The following is a 6,499-nucleotide window of genomic DNA, read 5'->3' as shown; positions in this document are numbered from 1 at the left end:
GTGTCGCCCGGTGCAGCAAATTTGTGTCGGGCGCTCTTGTTAACCGCACACACACGCACACAAAAATTAGTGATTAAGGTCAGACCCGTGGGGGTTTTGACCGTGCTGTTAACGGAAATAGACACAACGACGCGTAGCGCCCCTGTCCTGTCCCTTTCTCGCGGCGGGACCTCCCTCTTTGGCTTTTCGCGCGGTAGCCGGTTTTCGTCTTTCTGTTTATCTGTTACATTGCGGGCTGGCGGTGCTTGCGAGGAGTACGGTTGCGCAATGTTCGCTGAATGCGGAACAGTGGCGGCAGCGTCTCTTTCCAGCTGGTTTTAAAGACGATAGCCTTTCTTTGGCCACTCGAGCGGGACAATGTTGGCCTGTCAGTCTGTCTGTCTGTGTCTGTCATAAAGATAATTTATTATTGCAACTTAATATCACGCCCCGCTGTATACATGGGAGCTACTGGGGTCACCGTTAAGTAGCTTTATGTACATAATAGAGAGTTTTAGCTGACCGTATTGGACGCTCCGCTCCGGTATCGGCGGCCCGCTCAGCGCAACCGGAGCCAATGCCGTTCGCGGCCAAGCGCGCCACGCATGCGCAATGGCGCTTCCGCGTGCTATAGGAGCGGAGCGGACCGTGAAAGACGGTCAGCTAAAACTCCCTAATGTGCCCTCTCTACAACTGGCCAACTGCCCCGCGATTCAGCCGCTCGGCCAAAAGTTAAAGGAATCCTTAATCGAGGGCTTCATATTGGCAAAATATTCCCTCGCTACTAAAGCTGGTACCATGCTTCCTATTTATCAGCTTTGTTCAACAAAAATAAAACATTAGGGATATTTGAACCCAGACATCAATACGAAAGTGATATGAAAGTGAAAGTCTCAGGCTACAACCCCGCGCGCTTCGAAGACACATGGAGTCTCGGGAGTTATTTACAGACATGAATTATACACGGAACCGTAGCCATACAAGCTTGGCTAACAGCCGTGCGCTTTCTGACGCTACGGGCGTCGACAGTGCATTATTTATATGTACAGTTGAGCACACAACGACTAAACGTTGCCGCGCTTTCGAGCTATTGCGGGAACTGTACGTCATGAAACTAAGAAAAAAAAATAAACACCAGAGCACGGAGTCAGAAATGCATCTGAAGGGCGATTTTTTTTTTCCTCTTCGCTGAGCCGCCTCGTTGGCGCGCCGGCACCGGGAGCGCGAGCGTGAAAGTACAAAGAAAGAGTGTGCAACCGGTGGCACAAGGCGGCGAAAAATCCGCTTTTTTGTTTGTTTGTTTTGCTGACCTCGGTTAACCCACGCCATCGACCAATGAGAGGCATCCCATTGCCTGTTGCCCTCAGCTCCTTTCCTGGCACCGTGATAGCATCCCTGGAGAGAAAGAAAGAAGCGACGCGCCACCCCGACGCCTTTCCCTGCGTCCCGAACAGACGACGGACCGAGTCCGCCGTCCAATCGGTCACGTGATGAGACGTCACGGTCCGCGCGGTCCGATCCAAAGCAGAGCGCATCCACACGGCGGGCTGGCTGAGCGAACTGCGAATGGCCGACCGTCTGAACTCACAAGCCAGAAGGGTGAACACAGGCGCCGTTTGGCCGCGACAGAGAGAGAGAGACAAACATTTATTTTAGTAGTGAGCAGGAGGGTGTTCTTAGGGCCTCCACCCAGTGAGAGGCATCCTTATTCCAAGATGCCTTGGAGCTGGCTGGCCGTCCGGGCCCGTTCCACCAGTCGACGCTGGTCCGAGAAGCACGAGCCTGCACGAAACCTTTCATCCCCACAATAACGGCCACCCGCATGCAAGCCGGGCGGGCGTGCTCACGCAGCCGCCGCCGTCGTTCGCATGAAGGCGACACGACGAGCGGCGACGGCGGGGCGATCCGGGCTGCATACGGCTCGTCACCGCTCGCTGGAACCGAACTCTTCCCTAAATTGAGGTCCACATGCGTGAAACAAAGTGATAATCATAGCTAACATCGCACTAGTAAGAGTCAGGACTCGCAAGAAAAAGCGCAAATGAAGTATGCGTCGCGATTGTAAGCCTAGCCCGTCGCTTATCCAACCGCGGGTGATTGACAGGCTCCTTCGAGCGCTTCTAAACAGCCGCGCTGCCCGCGCTATTCTCTATTGGCGCAACTGGATGCGGCTCCGCCCACGCGACGCGGCCGCTGTTATGATGTCGTGGTCCGCCGTCGAGACTGCGGACCGAAAAGCCTTGGCGAATATTTGGACCGCGAAGGCCGCGGTCCTGCGCGGTCCAACGGCGGCGCGCGAACTGGTGACGTCTTATCGGTCCAAATATTCGTTTTGGTCCGCCCTGTGGTTCGGCGAACACGCAAGCCTTAGCCAAGAGGTAAACACATCAGGGAGGGAGTACTTGTGGCGGTTGCGCCGTGAAACTTGCAACTTCGCGCTGCGTAGCGAGAGGTATTGCAGTGTCGCCCGTTCCTCTTTCGCCCGTTCCTCTTTCGTGCTGTCCCGGCGCCGGTCCACGCAAGCAACGACATCGCATCCGGATTTTTAGATATGACCCCGACAAGCGAGCAAGACGCACGGCACCCGAAATGCACCATACGTGCAGAACGACCGCACACCAATTATAGGGGAGTGTCCTAGATAAAACGAGGCGCACAGCGCACGAAACGCACGAGAGGTGACGAACGACATCCAACTTGAACCAGTCGAGCTGACCACGGGGAACGAAATGCACAGCGCATGGAACGCCGCCAAGCCAGCACACACAGAAAAAACTGCTATTCGCAACATCCTCCGCTCGCGCTGCTGCTATCGCGACTGGGCCAGCGAATGTTACAACCTCAGAAATCACGTGGCCACAAGCAACAAAAGACCCAGCGCACGCGGTACAACCCTACCGGAACGTACGAGCTCTCCGACACCCGCTGCTTCAGCCCGAGTCCAGCGGACGAACGACATCACACTCGTGCAGGTAGGTCCGCCGACGACCAACGACACGGCCAGCGCATGCGGCATGTCCGAGCCAGAACGAACAAGATCCCCGGCATCCGCGCTCCGACCGAGACTCACACGATAAACACTATTTCGTACAACAGGACGCAACCGCGAGCAAGCGGACTCGGGACGAACGAAGCCTGCTTGTATGGGAGAGATAGCGATTATATCATTCTCGAAACAACGGGCAAAAGACGAGGGCTTGAGCGACGACAAGGACACAACAAAAACGACAACGAATGAACCCGATCCAGACGAAGGCATCGCATGCCCTAACAATGAAGTCACGCTTGCGACGCCAAGGAATGTGGGACCGAACGGACGGCACGAACTACGCCCGCTTCCCCACCACAACGGTTTCACTTCTGAAACAACCACGGCAACTGCGAGCACGGAGCCGCAAAGACTTTGACCGATCAGCCATGCCACCCTATGAAAACGCCACGCTACCGCACACTAAACGAAAAGCCAATCGGCTCCCGCATCATACGCAACGCACACGTCAATTCAAGCAACGTCCTCAACACGCCGAACTATGCCATCCCTACACAGCGCAGCTCGACACCGGACGTCTACGCCCCCACATGCATCAAGCACGCGACGAGTTACACGAACACAATCGCCGACGGAAGCGGCGCGACTAACGCAACGCCGTAAACACTGTCAAGTTCAGGTTTGACGAAGTGAATCCCACGGAACACACACAATAAAAGAAAGCAGATTTGAAATTCACCGAAGCTCAACGAGACGAACACCCTCTTAACGAAGTTTCTAGTATCCGGAACAACAAAAAACAAACTCCAGCATCGAGCATCTGTGAATAAGCGGACAGTGATCTCGATACGAACGGACGTTAATCTACAGAAACGCTTCATTGTGCCTGGGGAAGGCACAATTCTGATTTGGAGCACGATTAGAAGAGTATCAGCGCGCCCGGAAACGAAAACGGACGACAAAAGCTGCCACCCGAAGACACGCAGAAAACAGCAGTTTACGGCCACGGCCGCACCGACAAGCCCCGAGCTCCCCTGAGCCCGATCCTGTGTTTTTCTAATCAATTAAACATTTTATTTTTTTCTATTTAGTCTTTCATTCGAGATACGACCTAGCTAACAGTGCAGATAAGTTGATTATTCGTGAGTAATACAAATTAAGTACTCATGAGTACAGATTGAGTACTCATGATTGCAGAATGAGTGGTACTCATGATTCCAGAATGAGTAGTACTCATGATTGCAGAATGAGTAGTACTCTTGAGTACAGAAGATTGAGTACTCATGAGTACAGACTGAGTACTCATGAGTACAGAAGATTGAGTACTCATGAGTACAGACTGAGTACTCATGAGTACTGGGTGAGTACTCATGAGTACAGATTGAGTACGAATACTCGTGAGGACAAATGAGTTTGAGTACATGTGAGTATGATTACAAATGAGTATTTGATGAGTGAGTACGAGTGATTTGTGAACAGACGAGCTTTTTGAGTCTGAGTTTGATTGAGTACAGCGTGAATGAAAAAAATTGTGATTGAGTTTGAGTGAGTTCTTTCTGTTTTGCCGGCCTATGCCCTCAAGCGTCAGATACACTTGTAGTAAATATAAATCGCCCAGAAAGGGAAGGAGAACACAGTCGCACAGATAGCCGAATTGATAAGGCATTCGACATGTAATCGAAAGGCGTGGGTTCGGTCCCCACTCTGGGCGCGTGTTTTTCTTTCTTTCTTTCTTCTGTATAATTTAAAAAAAAATGTTTACCTACTTAACCATAGTGAAAACACCCCTATGCCTCCTTTGGCGTTGTAGACGGCTGACCTATCTTTCTGTATTTCCTCAACGAGCCCCTCATTTCGTTACTACATTATTCTGCGAAAGCATAGCGAGGGTCTCGGTTCTGGCAGCCTTGATGCCTAGGGAGAATAAGAGGGCTTCCCGCCAGTAACCCGCTCATGCCAGGCTGTAGACGTTCGAGTCACGCCCCGGGGGTTAAAAAGAAGGTCCCCTTCTCCCCGTGTAGTCAGAGTGGCGCTGGCTACCACCCTCAAGCGTCAGATACACTTGTCAGATAAATAGCCCAGAAAGTGAAGAGAACACAGTCGCCCAGATAGCCGAATTGGTAAGGCATTCGACATGTAATCGAAAGGCGTGGGTTCGGTCCCCACTCTGGGCGCGTGTTTTTCTTTCTTTCTTTCTTCTGTATAATTAAAAAAAATGTTTACCTAATTAACCATAGTGAAAACACCCCTATGCCTCCTTTGGCGTTGTAGACGGCTGACCTATCTTTCTGTATTTCCTCAACGAGCCCCTCATTTCCTTACTATATTATTCTGCGAAAGCCTAGCCAGGGTCTCGGTCTGGCAGCCTTGATGCCTAGGGAGAATAAGAGGGCTTACCGCCAGTAACCCGCTCATGCCAGGTTGTACACGTTCGAGTCACGCCCCGGGGGTTAAAAAGAAGGTCCCCTTCTCCCCATGTAGTCAGAGTGGCGCTGGCTACCACCCTCAAGCGTCAGATACACTTGTAGTAAATATAAATAGCCCAGAAAGTGAAGGAGAACACAGTCGCCCAGATAGCCGAATTGGTAAGGCATTCGACATGTAATCGAAAGGCGTGGGTTCGGTCCCCACTCTGGGCACGTGTTTTTCTTTCTTTCTTTCTTCTGTATAATTAAAAAAAAATGTTTACCTAATTAACCATAGTGAAAACACCCCTATGCCTCCTTTGGCGTTGTAGACGGCTGACCTATCTTTCTGTATTTCCTCAACGAGCCCCTCATTTCCTTACTATATTATTCTGCGTAAGCCTAGCGAGGGTCTCGGTTCTGGCAGCCTTGATGCCTAGGTAGCATAAGAGGGCTTCCCACCAGTAACCCGCGAATGACAGGCTGTATACGTTCGAGTCACGCCCCGGGGGCTAAAAAGAAGGCCCCCTTCTCCCCGTGTAGTCAGAGTGGCGCTGGCTACCACCCTCAAGCGTCAGATACACTTGTAGTAAATATAAATCGCCCAGAAACTGAAGGAGAACACAGTCGCCCACATAGCCGAATTGATAAGGCATTCGACATGTAATCGAAAGGTGTGGGTTCGGTCCCCACTCTGGGCGCGTGTTTTTCTTTCTTTCTTTCTTCTGTATAATTAAAAAAAATGTTTACCTAATTACCCATACTGAAAACACCCGTATGCCTCCTTTGGCGTTGTAGACGGCTGACCTATCTTTCTGTATTTCCTCAACGAGCCCCTCATTGCCTTACTATATTATTCTGCGAAAGCCTAGCGAGGGTCTCGGTTCTGGCAGCCTCGATGCCTAGGTTGCATAAGAGAGCTTCCCGCCAGTTACCCGCTCATGACAGGCTGTAGACGTTCGAGTCACGCCCCGGGGGTTAAAAAGAAGGGCCCCTTCTCACCGTGTGGTCAGAGTGGCGCTGGCTACCACCTTCAAGCGTCAGATACACTTGTAGTAAATATAAATAGCCCAGAAAGTGAAGGAGAACACAGTCGCCCAGATAGCCGAATTGGTAAGGCATTCGA

The 6,499-nt window shown here is 51.6% G+C and overlaps 1 non-coding gene across 1 annotated transcript; it reads left to right on the top strand.

The window, feature by feature from the left end:
• Positions 1–5,535: 5,535 nt before the first annotated feature.
• Trnat-ugu (transfer RNA threonine (anticodon UGU)) lies at positions 5,536–5,607 on the top strand. Its single transcript has one exon. It is a non-coding gene; the product is annotated as a tRNA-Thr (tRNA).
• The last annotated feature ends 892 nt before the right edge of the window (positions 5,608–6,499 follow it).

Source organism: Haemaphysalis longicornis, unplaced genomic scaffold (genome assembly GCF_048455015.1).
Source record: "Haemaphysalis longicornis isolate Haplotype H1 unplaced genomic scaffold, Haemaphysalis longicornis Haplotype H1 scaffold_13, whole genome shotgun sequence".
In the NCBI taxonomy this organism is placed as follows: Eukaryota; Metazoa; Arthropoda; class Arachnida; order Ixodida; family Ixodidae; genus Haemaphysalis; species Haemaphysalis longicornis.
This window is presented reverse-complemented; position numbering and strand designations above follow the sequence as displayed.